The following is a 22,263-nucleotide window of genomic DNA, read 5'->3' on the forward strand; positions in this document are numbered from 1 at the left end:
CATTCTTCTTTTTGTGGGGGAGTGGTGAGACAGGAGGGGAAGGGAGTTGGGAAAATCATTAGCAGACCTATATATGATCAGTTTCTTATTTTTAGGGTTCTTCTTCTATAATGCTCCCCATTGCCTACGCAAGTACCCTCTGGCTCCTAATACATTGTCCTTTGGGGATTGCGGCTTGGGAAACAGACAAAAATGTTGCTCAGGCTGCTGCTTTTGCTTTCAGTAATAAACTGTTTTTGTATCTGACCCATAGATTTTATGTTTTCTGTATATAAGATATGTTAGCCTGCCATACATTTATAATATGTGCACACACATACACAGAGATATACATATATGTATGAAAATGACCTGTTAGCTTATAAGTAGGGTACATTTTCAGACTCTTTACAGTTTCTGACCCTAACAGTTCTTGTGACAGAGACTATGTCACATATTGTCTCAATCCGTCTCCCTCCCTCCCCAGAACTCAGCTAATCTGTGTTTTCTATCCCTTTGCTTATAGATGTAGCCTTGTAATGAAGTATTACCAGTGGAAGGTATAGCAGAAATGCTATACCATTTCAGGGCTAAGAAAGTTAAGAACAGACAAGTCTTATCTATGTACTTTCTCTTTTCCTTCCTGCAGACTCTGGAAACTTTGTTGAAGATGGAAGCATCTTAATATGAAAGGAATCTGTCCTGACTGACCCCGTGAAGGGAACCACACCCCTTCTGACAACCATATTGGACTGCGATATGATCAAGCAGTAAGTGACAAGCTGCTAAAATCTTCGAATTGTTTGTTATAGAAGTTAACCTTCTCTGATTTTAAAAATCTGATTTAAAAAAAATCTCATTGCTCTCCTTTGCCGAATACTTAAGAGAAAAATTCATTATTCTGTCAACTGGTAAGTAAAGAGAAAAGGCAACACATATACATTCTTTTCATGTACCAAGTGTACCTTAGGGTAACTAAGTAGTTAATGAAGAAAAATTCCTCTTTTTAGATGCAATTTACTAATGATAGATTTAGAAAATTTAATTATATTAATGAATTATAGTTAATTTTTTAGAGATATTGTAATATATTTTAAAATAGTCCTAATGCAGGTCACCTGGGTGGTTCAGTTGGTTAAGCATCTGCCTTCGGTTCGGGTCATGATCCCAGGGTCTTGGGATCGAGCCCCGTGTGGTAGGGCTCCCTGCTCAGCGGAGAGTGTGTTTCTCCCTCTCCCTCTGCTCCGACCCTCTCTTGTACTCTCTCCCTCTCTATCAAATCTTTTAAAAAAATAGTCCTTATGCTTAGCAATTAATATTGAAGTAAGCACGGATGGAAAAAACAGCTTCTTTCAGTGAGCTAATTTTTCTATAAACTATAAATAAATGCAGAACAAGAGTTCATCCAACTGAACATAAAGTACTGTATTAAACAAATTTTCTTTCTAAAGGTATATAAAAAGTGAAACTGAAGAATTTCTTAAAATGAAATTTAGGAAACCATGACAAATAAGAATTTAAGTTAAATCAGAAAGACTACATTAATAAAAAATTTTAAAAATTAAAGTAAATGCATTGAACACAAATGAAAAATGTAGAGAAAGAAAAACAAACACAAAATGAAGCGGAAGGAAGGAATTAATAAAGGTAAAAGCAAAAGTTTTAAAATTAGAAAAAAGGTAAAATGTAGAACAAATAAATTCAAACTAGTTATTTGAAGTAACTGAAAAGATAAATAAACTACTTGTTAACCCAAATAAAGATACAAACAAGTGGAAAAGCACAATTAAATAAAATTGGAAGAGAAGGCTAATAGTCATGAAAACAGGAAACTGAAGAAAAACCCATGAGATTACTTTGCCCCTTGTATATAAATACATCTAAAAAAACCTACACACACATACGGTATATGTAATATAAACGTATATTTGTTTCAGGAATGCAAGGTATTTCAATATTAAGAAATATGTTGTTAAGAAAGAAAATCATAAATTATCAAAACTTACCTGGGGAGAAAATAAAACTTGGTTAGAGAAATTACCTATGAAAACTTTAGAAAAGCAATTAAAGTTTCTTAATTAAAAAAAATTAAAATCACTAAGACCATATGGTATCAGATATGATGGGAATCTCCCCAACTCATTTAATAAAACCATTATTACCTTTATACTGATGCTTGAGTATGTAGTCAAAACAAAACAAAACAAACCAACACAAAAAATATAGACCAATCTCAAAAATTCTAAATAAACTTCTGGGAAATCAAGACTAAGTATGATAAAACAAATATACATTGCACACATTAGTATGTATATCAGGGAATGCAAAATTCTTTAAATATTAGTCAGCTATAAAAAAGAATGAAATCTTGCCATTTGCAATGACATGCATGTAACTAGAGAGTATTATGCTCAGCGAAATGTCAGAGAGAAAAATACCATATGATTTCACTCATACATGGAATTTAAGAAAAAAAACAATGAATAAGGGGGCTGGGAAGAGAGACAAATGAAGAAATAGACTCTTAACTACAGAGAACAAAGTGATGGTTGCTGTAGGGAGGTGGGAGGGGTGGGGGAATGGGTTAAATAGGTGATGGGTATTAAGGAGGGTATTTGTTGTGATGAGCACCGGGTGTTGTATGGAAGTGATGAATCACTGAATTCTACACCTGAAACAAATATTACACTGTATGTTAACTAACTGGAATTTAAATAAAAACTTGAAAAAAAACATATGTGTAGAAGTATTAAAAAAATCCTTAAATATCAAGGAATCTTACAACCTAATCTGTAATATCATTCAATCAATGAAGAAAAACCATATGATCATTATTGATATGTGCTAAAAAATCATTTGATAAGCTCAGAGGCCATTCCAAATTAAAATTGCTCACAAAAGAGGCAAAAGAGGCCAACTACTGAAATATCATAGAGACCTATAAAGTCACCAACAAGTATCATTGTAAATAGTAGAACATTAAACCTATTTCTACTAAAACCAGGAACAACACACAAATGGCTGCTTTCTTCCTTATTAATCCATATTGTTTAGAGGTTTTAGTAAATACAATGAAATTGGAAAATAACATAACCATTGTAAATATTGGATCTAGAAATAAATACCAGTGTACATGGATCCTTTATCTATGATAAAACAGATATTTCAGTTTGGTGTGATACAGATGATTTATTCACTAAATTGCAATCATACAACTGACATTCCATCTGTGATGAGACACAAATCTAGACAGACTCAAATGTAAATACATAATTAAAGTAAGAATTTTAGAAAAAATTTAGAAGACATCAAATGGGAATATGAAATGATTCTCTACCTCTCTGGGTAGCAAAAAAAAATCTAAATTATAGTAATAAAGTCATATCACTTTATGTACTTCATATTGGGAAAATTAAATCAAAATAACACCTGCTGCTCACAGGGATGTAGTATTCTCAGACCTTGCTGATGGAAATATGAATTGTTGCAGCCCTCTTGAAAAATAAACAGATCTTTGTACTAAGCACTATGACTCTGGGGACTATATACCAAATTAAAGTACACCATAAAAGTATTTTTTTACAAGCCTGTTTATTGTAACATTTTTCTGGTAAAAAGTAGAAACAAGTGACTATTCATGAAAGCAGTGGAGAATGACTGAATAAAAGTTACTATAATAATGGCATGATAGGGGCGCCTGGGTGGCTCAGTCGTTAAGTGTCTGCCTTCGGCTCAGGTCATGGTCCCAGGGTCCTGGAATCGAGCCCCTGCATCGGGCTTCCTGCTCCGCGGGGAGCCTGCTTCTCCCTCGCCCACTCCCGCTGCTTGTGTTCCCTCTCTCGCTGTCTCTCTTGCTGTCAAATAAATAAAATCTTTAAAAAAAAATAATAATGGCATGATATTCATACCATGGTGTATCTACCATCTGTATTATAGAGCATTTAAAAGAAGGAGGTAATTTCCATATTAAATGAGAAAAATATGAAATTGAGCAGTGGAAAAAATGTGATCCTATTATTAGAACATAAATGACAAAAATGTATAAGTATGTATTTGCATCTACCTACCTATTGCCTATCTATCATCTATCTATCTCTATTATGTACCTATGTAACTTTATTTCATTATATGAACGCCACATAAAGTATGAAAAGGTACACAGTAGGCTTTTAAAACTGGTTGCCTAAACTCTAATAGTCTTGGAAAAGGAAGGGTAGAGGAGAGGGTAAAGGAACAGAATAAGAATGAGAATAAGAAGGAGGGGGAAAGGGAGGAGGAGACCTGATATATATGGTGCTTAAAAAGATACATCAAACAATGTATTACAATGTTAATAATGACTATCTTGAAGTAGTGGGTGTTCAAATGATTTTTACTTCTTTAAATCTTTAGCTTCAGATTTTTTATAATGTGGATTTTTTTTCATAATCAGGGGAATTCAGTGATTTTATTTATGGGGAAAAGGAAACACAACAAGACTTAGCAAAAAATCCTGTTTGAGAAATGTTTATGAACAAAAACTTTATTCTAGGATGGAGCACTGAGACTGAAAGCCCAAAGAACCAGGGGTGGGTAACCCTCTCTAAACAATGACTGGAAGAAAAGTGCTAAGGTCCAGACTCATGGGACAGGTAGCTAGGTATTTCCAGGAGAAAGGCATAAGATTATCAGATCTCGATGCCATTATACTTTACATAACTAAGATCTCATTATCATTAAGCATGCTAAACTTCCCGTGTACATCATTCTGCAGTGAAAAAATACGCTGCGGGGCACCTGGGTGGCTCAGTCGGTAAAACCTCCAACTCTTGGTTTCAGCTCAGGTCATGATCTCAGGGTTGTGAGATGGAGCTGCCTGTCAGGCTCAGCAGGGAGTCTGCTTGAAGATTCTCTCTCTGCCCCTCCCCCCACTCACATGCGCACTCTCTCTCTCAAATAAATATATCTTTAAAAAAATATGCTGCTTATGTTCACATATACCTATCCTAAATGGGAGTTGTCTTTCTCCTTGTATTTCTTTCAGGCATTTTAGTAGTAGTTAACTGTCTTGTGGTCTAGACCAAAGTGAAATTGAAAAAAATCTGTTTCATAAAGAGGAAGTTCAAATCCTGATGTGATGTTGAAATCATGAAGATAAATAATATACTCGAGGCTGCTAGCTGTGCAGTCTCCAGTAATATTTTTACCCCTGAATTCACCTTCCACACTACAATATACCCATTCCTTCCTTCTTGTCTTTGTTCATTCTTCCACTAAACTTTGGAGAAGGCTAATCAATGTCTTTAATTACATCTCTAGTTCAGATTTCTCCTTTGAACTCCATAAGTCCTTACCCAAAACTTTACATGATATCTATTCTTGGATGCTTCAAACTCCAATGCACCAAAAACCCAAACAATGACCTCCCAGCCCATGATCCTCTCCCAATTCTTGTTTTTTTTCTAGGATTCCCACTTTCAGTAAGTAGTATCACCAGTTGAACAAGCTGGAAAGCTAGGAATTATCCTTGACACAATTTTTGTCACCCTCCCACACATTCAATTCATCAACAGTTCTTTTGATTTCTTCACTTAAAACATCTCTCAAATTAATCTATTTCTACCCCATCTGCACTTCCAGCACAGCATATTTACCGTCTTGGGTACTTAATCCTCATCCCATTCATCTTGATAATTTTGTTGTCTCCCCACTCCCAACCACCAGTATTTATACTATGATCTTTGATTATACATTTTCTGCTTTGTGGTTTTATGATTTTGTTCTACTACATTTTAAGATTCTAAATATAAGGCTCTTTCTTTTAAATAAACATGGGTTATATTTAGGTTTTCTATTAATGTGTTTTGTATACAGTCTCTATCCTGAAATAGATATGAAAGTTAAGCAATGATATATGATATGTGATATCATATATATGAACCATGAAATAATAGGAAATGATATTGAAGAAGTATGTGCAAATGAATAGAAGCCATCTTCACTGGCTTGAAGTTTCTGGGGGAAGTTTTATATATTAACTATGGATACATATTTTGCAAAACCTAGGATGGGGGCTTGCATGTAGTGGGCACTCAGTCGTACATAATAAATTGAATGTGTGACCTTAGGAACCCTTTGCAAAAAATTAGCATTTGCTATACAAGCATTATGTGCTGAGCTAACTACTTCTGTCTCTTTTTAAATCAGCAAAGGAATGAAATCAGATAAGGACCCTCATATATGAGGACTATAAATAACACATTTCTATAGCAATATTTTCTTCAAGATTAATTTAAATGTGAAAAAATTTGTTCCTATAAAAAATAAGTCAATTTAGACTTAACATATTAACTTGGGAAGACATCAAATCAAATTTACTAGGTTCATTAAGCCTAGGGAATTAAATTTCAGAAATCTGTATTTCTTCCTAATAGATTCCAAGAGTAATATTTAGCAGCGTGTCAAATACGTGCTTATTTATTATGTAAATTGACACTAGAGATTAGAATAAGCAACTAGTTTTAAATAGCTCTTTTTTTTTGCAGACTCACCAAGTATTTATAATCTAAAATTTTAATAAAGTTGTAACTACCAAGCATGAGTCCTCTTTAGCTTCAACTATACAAAAATCTCAGACTCTCACTGAGTTACTCTATTACCATTCTTGGTTCACCAGCTGTGTCTTGATTGGGTGGATTGCTACTGAATGGTATTACTTACAGTGAAGCTACAAATATTTATATAAAACCGTTTCTCATGTAAGAACACACAGTAAGGTTTTCTTTAGTTGCCTGGATTTTGTGACATATGTAATGAATGCAGAGGAAATTACGCTTATTGGTATATTTTCAAGGAGTATCTTGATACATATTAAAGCAACTCTGAGATTGCAAGTAATTAAAGTAGCATGCAGATGGAAATTTTATTTATGTTTAAAAATAAAGAGACACAGGTAATAAAGTTACAAAGGCTCTCCTGTCTGTCCTAATAACTGGAAAGCACAGGTAGATAATAGGATTCAATCACAACACTCAGATTGTTAGCCCTAGCTCTTTCAGCTCTCACTTCCTTTATACGTAGCTATGGTCTATGCTGTGAAATGCTAAGTCTGGAATGAATTTCCTACTTTCATAAAAAGCAGTTTGACGTTAATTGACATTGTCTCCTTTTAACTCAATTTCTCTTTCTGTCTCTGATTAGGCATTGCCTCTATCTAAAGTAATTAAAATTTACCACCTATTAAATATAGACATATTGTCATCTACAACACCTGAGTCAATGCATTTCAAGCAACAATCAATCTGTAGACAATATAATTTTAAAAACAGTAACAGATTTCATAAAAATCTGGTCAATCAGGCTATGTCATTTGGGACTGTTAAATGCAACTGTAGCTCAAAATAATAAAATTTTTAGTCATTAGTGTTTTCAAGCATATCCATTCTCATCCAAGATTTTGTGATTCCAGAGAGAATCTAATTATTATTTTTTGTTATTCACTATTTAGGTGAAACCATCAACACGGTGAAGTGAATTGGTATACAAAGTTTGGAAATGAAATGCATATGGAATGAAATATAATGACAAACCCTCTCAGTGTTTAAAACATTCAGTCTGGTAAGACTATCTTTTCTTGAAATCATTGTTTAGAAATGACTCTTCCTTTTAGCATGTGATTAAACATTGTCAGACTTTAAAGACAAAGAATGAGACTCAGTGGAAAATGTTCAAATCAGTGGATGTGTGGGTTGTCAATGGTCAACCATGCCTTTTCTTGTGGCTTTGATAGATGCCCTAGATTGCCATGACATTGGCTATGCCCAAACCTTGCTAGGTACCAAGGAGTGCATGTGTGTGTGTGTGTGTGTGTGTGTGTGTGTGTGTGTAGGGAGTAGTTTTAAAAGTTTGGGAATATACACTTTATGATTTCTATGTAATAAGTCATATTATCTTGCTCAGTGGAAATTTCATACAGGAGGAAAAAAATCAGAATTTAGATATTACCTAAATTGTTATTCATGTTGGCTTGTTCCTGGCAGTTATCAGAATATTCTAGGACATGTTTTTCTCTGGTCTTAGTCAGAAACATGCATAGGTACCCTCTCGTAAAGACAGTTTTGTACACAGAGTCACCCCTGGAACACTCAAATTACTTCATATATTTTTTTGGAGATAATGTAGCATGGTGGAAAAAGCACAACGCTGGACTAAGAAGACCTGAATTTGGATCCAAGCTCTATCATTTAATACTTGTGTGAATTTAGATTTGTCATTTGTCTTCTTGAATTGAAGTTGCCTCCTCTATAACATGGAGATAGATTTTTTAGTTTTCTTCAACCTTATAATAAGATTTAGTAATAATACATACAAGAACCAAGCATATAGTGAAGAATCAATTATTTCTCTGTTATATTTATTACTTGAAAAAGAAAGGCCAGTTTTTTGTGTGGATCTTGAATGGTTGTCACACTGGTCACAGGAATATTCCTACATATAACCTCCTCCTCCTGGGATATTAGGAAATCTTTTCTGATTCGTGCCCAACTACCACTTTGGATTTCATTTATTATCTCTTTCTATACGAGTATGAGTATGTATTTGTGTTTAATAACCATCAATCTTTTATTTTTTACTTAACTAGAGAAAAAAAGATACTGCTTCTTTAAATAGTATAAGACACCTGATCATATATTGATAGAACAGTTATGGAGCCTATCATAGATCTCAATATTTAAACTTTGAGAATATTTGCAAATTCAAATACATTTTTATATCATTTCAAATACATCTATTAAATCAATTATTCTCAAGTATTTTCTTGTTTGGACCCAACATACTATTCTTCCTCCCCTAAAATTACCTTGAAATATTATTTCTGAAGGAAAAATGAGTAACAAATGTCAGCCAATTCTATTCCCATGCATGTGAATTACTCCCAGGAAAGATTAATATTTTTTTTATTAGAGTTTCATGGACTTATAGCCCAGTCTTGGAATATGTGGAATTTGATAACCAAGTAAACTTTTCCTCTTTCTTCATTAGTACAGAACATGCATCCTCTACTTCTCCCCAATGCTTTATGCCACATTTCATTTAGAAAACCTTATAGGATTTAGGCAATCTTATAGGAACAATTTCCATCAAATGATGAAAGTGATGAAACCACTTCCATCAAAATATTTTTCCAACAACCTGCATGTAACCAACATTCTCAGCGTTCTCTCATATTATAATGGAACATATACACTTCCATCCCCACCTCTTCATTGAACCTGCTTTTGTTAAGGCAACCAATAACTACCATATTGCTAAATCCAATGGTTATTTCCTTCTATCCTCATGTTATTTGAACTTTCATAATCTTTGACATACTTTCTTCCTTTGATGTCTTTCTTTTTTTAGTTGTCCTCCTTTATTCAGTCTCTAAATAAATATTGAAGTACCCTAATGTTCCATCCTGGGCAGTCCTCTTTTTAAAAAAATATATCCATTTTCTTAAGGAAATCTCATATAGTTCTGTGACTTTGAAGAATTATCCATACACTGATCATTCCAAATATGTATCCCCAGCATCGATATAACTCTTGACCTCCAGACTTATATATACAACAGTCCATTTGACATCTTCACTGTGATGTCAGATGGGCAGCCTAAACCTAGCAGGTCCACAGAAGAATTTTAGATTCAGATTTCTCACCTAATCTTCCTTCCTGATAGCTGTTGATGGAAGCACATCCACCATGGTGTTCATGCAAAATCCCAATTCAGTGTTCATTTCTCTCTTTCTTTCCCTGTACATACAACAGTCTAACAGGACGCCTGGTACTGCTGTCTCCAAATATTTCATGATCTTCACTTCTACTTTATATTTCCAATTATATAATCAATTACTATCCCCTGTATTTTTGGCTTCCACCCTTTTCCACCTCCAATTCATTATTTACATAGCAATCAGAGTAAACTTTTTAAAACATGAAGCAAATCATGTAACTGTACTACATAATGCCTTCCAGTGGCTTCCAATTGCACTTAAAAAATGAAAACCTTTTACTGTGTCCTACTTTTCTAAGCTCATTTATCCTTTCCTGTCTTATAGATAGACCAAGCATCTTTTTTTGTTGTTGTTGTTTCTAGAAAAAGACAAATGAATTCTAATATCAGATCACTTGGCCTGGTGAGTCTCTTTCTAATCTTTGCATGACTGATTCATCTCATCACTGAAGATTCAACTCAAAGGTCACCTCCTTTCCATAGAAAGGATGTCTATCAATATCGACTTAAAATACACTCCCCCTACATATAAACATCACTATCTATCACATAATCCTTGTTTATTTTTTTGAGTGGAATTTAGTAACAGCTGAAATTAATTTGTTAATTTATTTGTGAGAAATACACTGAGGGATAGGGTGGAAGACATGGCCTATGGAAGGTGTGGGCCTCAACAAAAGGCACCACTCGCCATTTCATAAATCACAGAATTTCTCAGGTAGCCCCTAAAACCCATGAAGAACCAAAATGGCCTTCCCTGATGATTCTTTTAGCCAGTTTAAGGACACACAGACATCCTGACATTTCAGTCAATCATCTTGTCCAAGGGGGTGAAAAGCAAACAAAACTAAACAAGACTATTCTATACATGTCTGTGGTTTTCTTTTATAAATACTGTCTTTTCATTTGTTAAGAGAGAAGATCTATAACAGGATTGATCTTCCTCAGATACAAGTATCAACCCTAACTAAATGTTTCTGAGTTATTCTTTGACACCTAATTGGGGAGGTCCTACCAAAATTTGCATCCCTAAGTCTGTTCTCTAGGGCTGACCAAACCACACAGTTTGGTGGTCCTCTGATGAATCTCATATACAGTGATGAAACTCTTTGGACCTTATAAACAGAATATGGGTCTTGAGCAAGTCTGATTAATTTTTTTGACACAGCCATTTTATACCTTCTGTTAGAAGCAGTAACCTTGGGAATCTTAATGTGTGTCCTCTGACCATCAGGTTACTGTTATTAAGGGAATCTGGTCTTGTCTGAGACAACTTTCTGTTGTCTGTATTTGCTGACACCTGTGAAGATAGAAGGAAAGAAATGAGGTTGGAAGATTCTCAGACAGCAGTTCAATTCTAGGAAAGCTTTATCATGCTGGAGGCCAGAGTCATCAATTAGAAGAGTCATATATCCAGTAGTAATGGACCAGCACCAATAACCCTGCTGTGCTCAGACAAGCTGGAAGCAGCCTGTGGGAAGCGTGACCTCTATAAATGCTGCAGTAGATTCAAAGGAGCACCTAGATGGTAGTGAAAAATTCTCAGTCATCTGGGCTTCTACCTATGGAATTCTTTTATTGTCTGCTTCCTATATAAATAATAAAAATTAAGAGCTACATTACTTTCTTTTCCTAAAGTTAATTTTTTGACCACTTAACAGCTGTTCAAAATTCAAGTATTTCCCATCCTGACCTGGCTGATATTTCCCTGGACACCCCTGATAGGTATTTTTTGTAGACTCGCTGGGTCATAAAAGGTATATGTTTAGCTCTCAAAGATAATGTTAAATAGTTTTCTTAAGTAGTTTAACCAATTACCACCCTCATCAGCAATGTATGAAATTTCCATTTTAACCCACATCTTTAACAACACTTGGTGCATTCTGTCTTTGAAATATAAGGTATTCTAGAAGATATGTAAAGATATTTAATTGGCCTTTTAACAATTGTCCATTTCCCTACTATTTTGGGAATTTTTAATTCAATTGTCTTTCTTATTGATTTGTATGAGTTCTCTATATATATTCCAGATATGACTTCTTTGTTGTATATATGTTTTGAGAATATTCTCCATTCCTTTTTTAAAATAAAGACTTTTTTTAGAGAAGTTTTAGATTCACAGTAAAATTGAGGGGAAGGTACAAAGAGCTCCTGTATACCCCCTATTCCCACACATGCACAGCCTCTCCCATTATCAGTGTTCCCCACCAGAATGGAACATTTGTTACAATTGATGTACCTACATTGACACATTGTAATTACCCAAAGTTCATAGTTTACATTACTGTTTTTTCTTCCTGCTGTAAATTCTATGGGTCTGAACAAATGTATAATGACATGTTCCCATCACTAAAGTATCATGCAGAGTATTTTCACTGCTCTAAAAAGATCCTCTGTGCACCATCTATTTATCCTTCCCTCCCCCAATTCTTGATCTTTTTACTGTTTTCATAGTTTTGCCTTTTCCAGAATGTCATATAGTTGAAATCATACACTATGTAACCTTTTCAGATTGTTTCCTTTCATTTAGTGATATGCATTTCGGGTTCCTTCATGTCTTATCATGAATTGATTGTTCATTTCTTTTTAACCCTTAATAATATTCCATTGTCTGGATGTACCACACTTCATTTATCCATTGCCTACTGAAGGACATCTTGGTTCCTTCCAAGTTTTGGCAATTATGAGTAAAGCTGCTATAAACATCCACGTACGGATTTTTGTAAAGACCTAAATTTTCGACTCCTTTGGGTAAATATCAATTAGTATGATTGCTAGATTGTATGCTAAGAGTATATTTAATTTTATAAGAAAACTGCCACACCATCTTCCAAAGTGGCTGTACTATTTTGCATTCCTAGCAGCAATGAATAGGAGTTCTTGCTGTCCCCTAACCTTACAGTCATTTGGTGTTCTGGATTTTGGCCATTCTAATGGGTATATAGTGTATCTCATTGATTTAATTTGCATTTCCCTAATGACATATGATATGGAGCATCTTTTCATATACTTTTTGTTATCTGTATATCTTCCTTGGTGAGATTTTAAAAATTGGATTGTTTATTTTCTTTTGTTGGGTTTTAAGAATTCTTTTTGTATTTTGGATAACAGTGCTTTATTGGATGTGTTTTTGGCAAATATTTTCTCCCAGTCTGTGGCTTGTCTTATTCTCTTCACCTTATCTTTCACAGAATAGAAGTTTTTAGTTTTTTTTGGTTTTGTATTATTTTTTAAAGATTTATTGATTTCTTTGAGAGAGCGAGAGAGAGAGAGAGAGAGAGCACCAGTGGGAGAGGGAGGGAGAATCTGAAGCAGACTCCACACCGAGCATGGAGCCTGACTCAGGGCTCAATCTCATGACCCTGAGATCACAACCTGAGCCAAAACAAACAATTGGATGCTTAACTGACTGCCACACCCAGGCACCCCTAGAAGTTTTAGGTTTTAATGAAGTCCAATTTATCAAATATTTCTTTCATGCATTTTGTTTTTGGTGTTATAGCTTAAAAGCCATCACCATCCCAAGGTCATCTAAGTTTTCTCCTGTGTTATTTTCTAGGAGTTTTATAGTTTTGTGTTTTACATTAGGTTTATGATTCATTTTGAGTTAATTTTTTGAAGGATGTCAGGTCTGTGTCTAGATTCATTTCTTTTCTTGTATCTAGTTGTTCCAGCACCATTTGTTGAAAGAGTATTCTTGCTCAATTGTAATGTTTTTTCTCCTTTGTCCTTTGTAAAAGAACAGCTGACTATTAATGTGGGTCAATTTCTGGGCTCTTGATTTTGATTAATTCATCTATTTGTGTATTTTTTGCCAATACCACTCTATCTTGATTACTGTAGCTTTATTGTTAAGTCTTGCAGTTGAACAGCATCAGTCCTCCAACTTTGTTCTTCTTCTCTAATATTGTGTTAGCTATTCTGGGTCTTTGCTTGTACATATAAACTTTTTGTCTATATCCACAAAATAATGTGCCGGATTTTGATCAGGATTGCACTGAATGTATAGACAAGTTAGGAAGAACTGACATCTTGATGACATTGAGTCTTCCTATCCATAAACATGGAGAATATCTCCATTTATTTAGATCCTATTAGATTTTGTTCATCACATTTTTGTAGTTTTCCTCATATAGATGTTGTACATATTTTTTAAGGTTCATATCTATTTCCTTTCTAGGGGTGCTAATGTAAATGGTATTGTTTTAAATTTCAAATTCTACTTATTCATTGCTGGTATCTGGGAAAGTGTTTTGCTTTTGTATATTAAACTTGTATTCTGTAACCTTGGTATAATCACTGATTAGTTTGAGGAGTTTTTTTGGTCCATTCTTTCAAATTTTCTACATAGATGATGATGTCATCTGTAAAAACAAAACAAAACAGTTTTATTTCTTGCTTCTCAATCTGTACAGTTTTACTTCCTATTGTTGTCTTATTGCATTAGTTAGAACTTCCAGTATGATGTTGAAAAGAAGTGGTAAAGGGGACACCCTTGTCTTGTACCTAATCTTAGTAGAAAAGCCTTGAGTTTCTCATCATTAAGAATGTTTGGATATTAGCTAAAGGATTTTGTAGATATTCTTTGTCAAATTGGGCAAGTTCCCCTCTATTCCTAGTATACTGAGAATCTTTTTTTATTAATGAGTATTGGGATTTTGTCAAATGCTTTTCCTGCATCTATTGATATGATCATGTGGGGTTTTTTTAGCTTGTTGATGTAATTGATTATAATAATTGATTTTTAAATGTTGAAACAACTTGGAATACTTGGGATAAATTCCACTTGGTTATGGTGTACAATTCTTTTATACATCGTTGGATTCAATTTGCTAACATTTTGTTGAGGATTTTAGCATCTGTGTTCACAAGAGATTGGTCTATGGTTTTCTTTTCTTGTAGTGTCTTTGTGTGGTTTTGTTATTAGGGTAATAATGATGGCCTCATCAAATGAGTTAGGGATATTCCCTCTATTTTTACTTTTATTATTGCTTCCTAACATAATTCTATTGTTCAACTTTTGAGTGCAAAAGGATTTTGTATATTCATATATTCTTGTTCCTTTGACTTGTTAGGTTATTATTAAGAAGTGTCCCTCTTTATCTCTAATAAACAAGGTCAATATCTGACTTTAAAATTTACTTTGTTATTATAATAACTACATTTGTAGGTATGCATGTGTTACAACAGCTACATCTTTGGGTCTGTTGTGTTTTGGGGGGCATCCCTTTAATTTTAAATTTTTTTGTTTCATTATATTTAGTGTGTCTCTTGTAATAGCATGTAGGTTTTTTTTTAAAGCTCAATCTGACAACCTTAGTTTTTTACTTGGAGTGTTTACATTTAATGTAATTAGTTAAATAGTTGGTCTTAATTATATCTACTGTCTGATTATTTTTTGTTTGGCCTATATGCTCAATTTCTTTTTTTGTTTGCCTTCTTTGGAGTTAATGAAATATACGCATATTAACATTTCATTTTTTACCCTCCATTAAATTATCAGTTACATATCATCTTTCTTCTTTCTTTGTAGTTATCTATCCTAAGTTATAGCATGTGTCCTTCTTTCATGAGCATATAAAACAAATTAGTATTGGGGTGCCTGGGTGGCTCAGTCGTTAAGCGTCTGCCTTCGGCTCAGGTCATGATCCCAGGGTCCTGGGATCGAGCCCCGCATCGGGCTCCCTGCTCAGTGGGAAGCTTGCTTCTCCCTCTCCTACTCCCCCTGCTTGTGCTCTCTCTCTCGCTGTGTCTCTCTCTGTCAAATAAATAAATAAAATCTTAAAAAAAAAACAGAAAAAAACAAATTAGTATTTTTACTATTTCCTGATATTGCTAGAGCTTAACAACCTTTTAACACATTTTCTCCTCTTCCTATCTTTTGTGTCATTGTGTTGTACATGTTTATTATATAGTTTTACAGACCAGGTCTCTATCTTCTAGTGCTACGTAGTGTCAGAATTTGGGAAATATATTTAAATGGAGACTGATCCTTACACTTCCTTCCCTGAAATGTCTTTATTTTCTTCATTTTTTAAAGATTTATCTATTTATTTGAGAGAGAGCTAGTGGGGGTAGAGCAGAGGGAAAGAATCTCAATCAGACTCCCTCTGAGTGTGGAGCCAGATGTGGAGCTCAATGTGGGGTTCGATCTCACAACCCTGAGATCATGACCTGAGCCAAAATCAAGTCAGCCACCCAACTGACTGAACCATTCAGGCACCCCAAAATGTCTTTATTTTTTAGCGCACAAGGTTGTACGCTTTTGTTGTGACTTCCCAGGCTCTTGCCCATGACCAGAAGTCAGTAAATGACTCACAGAGAAAATCTGTCTTGTGCCACATTTCCAATTTATCACACCAGTGCCTTGAAATTATAAAGCTTTGCTATTTTTCCCTTTAGATTATTTTACTACATCACAATACATTCCCACTAGAAATTTAATTCTGTGATTCATTAAAAGGCCTACAGAACCAGACAACCTCTGGGGGTAGACAGCTACCCAAGAACGTATTGATAAACAAGATGACATCAGTGCCAAACAGCTACTTAGCTTTTTCCCAAGACCTTCAGATCAAGATCCCTGTTCAGAATACTGTAGCTTTTCTTGTTCATATATTTTTTCTCCCACCTCTTGATATAATCTTTCTTTTGTAATAAACAGTTTAAATGACTAACCTGGTCCCTTTTGGCCTACATTTGGGTGAATATGAAATAGTCTAATGTTTCTCAAGATGTGTGTAATTATCCTCACAATTCTTGCCTTTTTCTACCGTTTAATATCTAGATGCTTTGATGTTATTACACAGCCATTATCTCTGACAAACATCCAGCTGATACAACTTCAAAATGAAAACAAAGTCTCATATCACAGTTCTTCTTGGAGTTGAGGTTGAAGAAAATAGTTATAAAATAGTCTTACTGTGGGAAATGGTACAAATCTGGGCTGAATAAAGCAGAAGCATGTAGGGAAAGCAATAGCAACCATCACACTGAGAAGAGGACATTTCTTCCATCTCAGAGGCAAAACTGCAAGGTTTATTGGGAAATTCATCAATAACTGTAACTGCCTTTTCTGATAATTTAGCTTCTTTAAAGGCAAAGTGTTCTTCCCAATAGCTTTCAGTCAATCAGCATATCCAAGAGTGGAAAAGACTATGGAATATAGTTTTATAGAGTATCTGTAGATTTAGCTATTATAAACACTGTTTTTTTGTTTGGAGAGATAATCTTTATATGATTAATCTTCAGATATGAGTAAATAAATATTGGTCATGTTCTAGCTAATGTCTTGAAAATACTCCTTGAAATTTATTTAATTTTTAGCCTTTCTTTATAGAATATAAACTGAGAGAACAGGAAACAAGACTGTCTTGCTGACTGTTTTAATTCCTAATACATGATACATGCTCAGTAAATATTTGTCAAATAAATGAATGCAAATATGAATTAGCAAGCAATATAATCTCAGAAAACTCACTTAAATTTCTCTGATATGAACAATCAGAGAACTGACTTGGTATTTTGTAATTGCTTTTCCATTTATTAAAAACATATATTTTATGAGCTATAGCCAGGAAATTTCAGTTTTTTAAAGATTTTCAAATCTAAACTTTTCAACAGTCATATGAATATCTCTTTTCCCTACTGTACCTTCAGGATTTAACTTAAAAAAATTGATTTAAAGACAATTTACAGGGACTCCTAACTGGCTCAGTCAGTAGAGCATGTGACTCTTGATCTTGGGATTGTTAGATTGAGCCCCACATTGGGGGAAGAGATTACTTAAAAATAAAATATTAGAAAAAAATAAAGACAATTTACATATAATAATATTTAATTATAAGCAATTTTTAATTACAAGCACATTACCAATGACTGACTATTATAGTTCCTGACATATAAGATATGCTAATGTGAATAAGTTATATTTTGTTGGTAAAAACTAACCACCACTTCCCCACTCCACCATGAGCCTTTGGTTACTCAAGGGCCAAAACTTACCCTTTTTCTCCAAACAGAATAATTCATGAAGTCAAATGCACAAATTTTGAATATAACAAATACCTATAGGAGTTTGCTTTTATAATTATTATAATTATGATAATATATGTTATAATAAGGAAATATATAGCACCCACAATATATTGGCTGTTCTAACACAAAATTAGTAAAATCCATATTTATGCATCTATATAATAGAGTAGATTGATAGAATCGCTTGAGTATAACTAGTCCAGGAAAGAAAATCTATTAGTTGGTAACTTTTTAAACATAAATGTTTGCAGTTAAAGAGTTGAAACCACTCTGTACTGGGGTAGAGCACAAATGTCAGATCTGAAAGATTTCTAGTATTCCACAATGGATATACACAACAATCAAAAATGTAAACACAGCTTCAGTGAAGAGAACAAAAGAAACCCACACCATCTAGGTTGGGCTGAGTAGAGATTATACCCATACTTCTAATTTAATGCTGATGAGAATTAGAATACAAAGTCATCAAAATAGGCTGGTATGTCTTCTGCTTTTTTTTTTTTAATGTGTTATGAAAAAAATAGTTCTGAAACAATATAAATTCACATTAACAATTTACTTAAACTCAGCAATGCATCCCCCAATTTTATGCAGCTAAGAGATTTAGACTTCAGGCAGAGGATGATCTATTAATGTAAGTCTAGGTTTATAGAACTATGTGAAAAATATTAATAGCCAACTCATTTTTTCCTATGTAGTTGTAGCTATTAACCAGGAAAATATACATATGAGACCAGAATCAAATATATCTCACATTTCCTGTTTTGCATAATTTTTGTTTAATTAAGAAAATTCAGGTGGATATATTCATGATAACATTCTCAGGTTTTAAATTAATGTCCTCACAATCAACATTTATAATAACAGATTCCACATGAATGATAGTCTAACCTTTATGCAACCTTCATATTTTTTTTCTTAATAAGAGACCAGAATATCTTTATCCTTACAAAAATCTTTATCTGGCCTATGTTGGTCACAAAATATCTCCTCCTTTTTCTCTTTGGCTCATGCTTCATCACAAAATTTTGAATTTATAGAATGAAAATCATTAATTAAATGTGGCGGTATGAAATTTTGGGGAAGACTGACTCTATCAAATAACTATTCAGGAAATAGTTTTTATAGAATATATAGAATATTTTTTATTCTATTAGTATTTTATTAATATTTTTTATTCTATATATATATCATTTACTATGATACAGTTTGGAATATAAAGAGTATCCACTCATTTTCATCCCTGTGGAAATTCATAATACCTATGATGACAGTCCAACTAACAGAATCCTGCTTCTTTGTGCAAAGAATAGCTAAAGCCAGGGGTTTAGGTGCAGTTGATGCCATTGGGGTATTGCATGGACCATTCTGACCATTCACAGGGATTTCCACACTAATATTTACATTAACTAGCCACTTGATAATTTTTATTGACTATGAATCTGATGTCTTTTTTTTAGGCAAGGTACTTTTTGGGCATAGAGTGTAATAACGTGCCACTCTTAGGCATGAGGATACAATATGCATGAGCAAACACTAACTTTAGTAGATATAATTGTGAGTGGAATCTTTGCAGAGTTCAGGCAGTGTTTAGAGTTCTCTAAAAGTGGTTTGCACATAAGAAATTGACAAACAAATGAATCCCTTGCTTGGAATTAGGTTGCTGGCTTAAATAACTGGATGAATGATGGTGCCGGTTATGCCGGTTACTGGAAGTAAGAATGTAAGATGACAAGATTTGAAGAATAATATCGTGAGTACATTTTTGGACATGTAGTGTTTGTAGTGCATTTGAGACTTTCATGAGATGTCAAGGAAGGAAGTGAATACATGTGTCTGAAAAATAGGGGTGAGATGTATATTGAAGATAACACTTTGGCTACAGTATAGATCATATTTGAAGTCATGGACATGGTTAAAATTGCTCAGAGAATGATGATAAAGAGAAAGAGCAGAGAGAATTGAAGAATTCCATCATTTAAAGAATCATTAAAGACATGGTAGAGAAAGATGATGTAAGGAGACAGAAAAAGCCACCATAGAGGTGTAGAGAAAACTAGGAGTATATAGAGACACAAAAAGTAAGAACAGAGAGTGTTTCAAGCAGAAAGATAAGTTATTTGTGAATAATGATGTGGAGAGTTCAAACAAGATAAATAATGAACTATGTCCTTGGATATAAAATGACAGTCTTAGCTATGATTGTTTCAGTAGAATTGTAGGAGTAGAAGCAGAACTTGAGGGCATTGAGAGGTCAATGCTGAGGACACTGAGGCAATAAATATAGGGAAACTCTTAAAGTTTTTTGCTAGGGATGTTTTTAGTTGGGCCTGGAATAGTATGAGGAGTTTAATGAGTAATTTTTGATCTTGGGATCTCAAGCAGTAAATGCAGATTAGTAGTTTCCATATGAGAGGAAGAATTTTTAGTACACTCAAGAGACAGGTTGTCAGAAGTGCATGTTTCCTTTAAAAAGCAAAAGATGATGGAATAAAGAAAAAATAGAGGAATTGCCTTTAGGACAAGAAACCTTTGTTTTTTAGTAACTAGAGAAGAAAATTTAGATCCATACAGAACAGTAGTTCTCAAGTTTTCCTGCAATATTTTCCCTCCCAAATAATCATAAAATCCAGGTATAAAATGAACAAGTCCTAAACTAAAACATTAGTCTGGGGGCATAGAAGAGGGAATAGACTACTGAGTCAGTAAGAGGTAGAATTTGATGATCAAGTAAATGAGTGTCAGAAATATTAAATAATTAGGAAGAGTTTGTTTTGGTAAACACTATATTCTGGCCTGGAAGACCTTATGTCTTCAAACAGATGCTAATATTTAAATTCAGTGGTATGGAATGCAAAGTCATTTGTAAAATGCTCCCTCTCACTTTCCCTCTTATCCTCCTTTATGCCTAGGTTCTATGCTCCAGTTAGTTGTACAGATGCTTTTGCTATCCCTTGAATATACCATGGTTTACCATGGTTTATTGTCTTCTTTTAAATTACCTGTGATTCCTCACCCTTATCCAACCAGAGTTAAGAGCTCTCACTTTCTAGTAGCCAATCACCTCTAGTACCTTATTTTTTAATTGTTATAATTTCTTAAAAGATGTATTTATAATTTCTTTTTTTCCCCATTCCTTCTTGTAGATATGCTCTCCTAGTTTATTTAATTTGGGCATCTATCCCCAGTACCTAACAAAAAGTAGCCACTCAGTAAAATTGTTTCTTAAGCAAGTAAATAAATAGATAAAGTCTGGATCCATAGATACTGTAAAAAGTACAATTTCATACCATTTAAAGAAAAGCAAAGTCCTTAATCTTGTCTAAGTCAAACTCCTCAATGGACAAGTGAAAAATGTAAGCCAAAGTAGATGAAATACATTCTTCAAGTCATACAGTAAATTTGTGGTAAAGCAAGAAAACAAACTCAGGTCTCCTGCTTTCTAGGTTGGTTCTCAAACTAGAATATCATACTACTCTTTATGTGCCCTCCCTCACTGTAGTTGACAACCAATTGAAATATCTTCTCTTATACTATCAGGCTCTCGGATATTCCCAGAAGAATAGTATATCTCTGAGGATGCTTTGGATCTCTGAGCCCAGTTCAAGTTCAGCAAGAAACTTTTGCCATATTGATAGGCATAAAATAATTTTCTTGGATGTGGCTGAGTTTATACTTATATCCCAAGTTCCCAGAAAACACAATCCAATTCATGATATTACTACTCTTTATTGAGCTTTTGCTATCTGCTAAGCACTAGAATTACCCCTTTAAAAAGATTTCATTCATGTATTCTCCAATAGGCTACCCATGAAAAGCAGTTAGAAATTTATTTTGTTGCAGCTATTTTATTTTTATAATAGAACAAACCTCATGTTAGGATCAATCCCACTATTTTGGAAATATTAATTTCACCTATTTCATTTTGGTCACACAATGAAATTAATCTAGACATAGGCAAACAAAGGACTGGCTATTGACACAGGCTGATAAATGATATCCAGCATCCATCAACATAGATTTTAAACAAAAATTTATTATTGAATCAGTCAGTGTTCTTTGGTTTAAATCAACAGAATCCAACTCTAGTCACTTAAGAAAAAAATAATGTCATTGTAAGGTTTGTTGTTTTCATAGAAAAAAAAAGGTAAGTCAAAGAAGAATGTCTCTGAAAGGTTAGCAACCATGATGATTCCGGGGGTAGGGAGGTAGGGTGGTGGCTCGTGAGTCAATTGCCACCAGAATAAATCATGTCCAGCCATTCTCTATCCTGGAATCACTTTGCTCATTATTCCTATTCCTGGAAGAAATAGGAATTCCTATTCCTGGAAGAAAGCATCATTTTGGCTTAGTTTGGGCCAGATGCCCAAAGGAGGACAAAGCTCTTCAATTGATAATCTCAACAGCCTTCCTTGAAATAAGATGCCAGTAATTCCTCAGAGTAAATATTGAGGTAAATAACAGCACCTCATCACACCAAGGGATATGGATGTTGGC

The 22,263-nt window shown here is 33.9% G+C and overlaps 1 long non-coding RNA gene across 1 annotated transcript; it reads left to right on the plus strand.

Annotated features, from left to right (window-relative positions):
• Window positions 1–565: 565 nt before the first annotated feature.
• LOC145717156 (uncharacterized) lies at window positions 566–20,770 on the plus strand. Its single transcript, XR_014140209.1, has 4 exons — window positions 566–749; window positions 7,466–7,575; window positions 19,426–19,519; window positions 20,679–20,770. It is a non-coding gene; the product is annotated as an uncharacterized LOC145717156 (long non-coding RNA).
• Window positions 20,771–22,263: the final 1,493 nt, after the last annotated feature.

This window comes from Leptonychotes weddellii, chromosome 1 (genome assembly GCF_054177405.1).
Source record: "Leptonychotes weddellii isolate Sample4059 chromosome 1, ASM5417740v2, whole genome shotgun sequence".
NCBI lineage: Eukaryota > Metazoa > Chordata > Mammalia > Carnivora > Phocidae > Leptonychotes > Leptonychotes weddellii.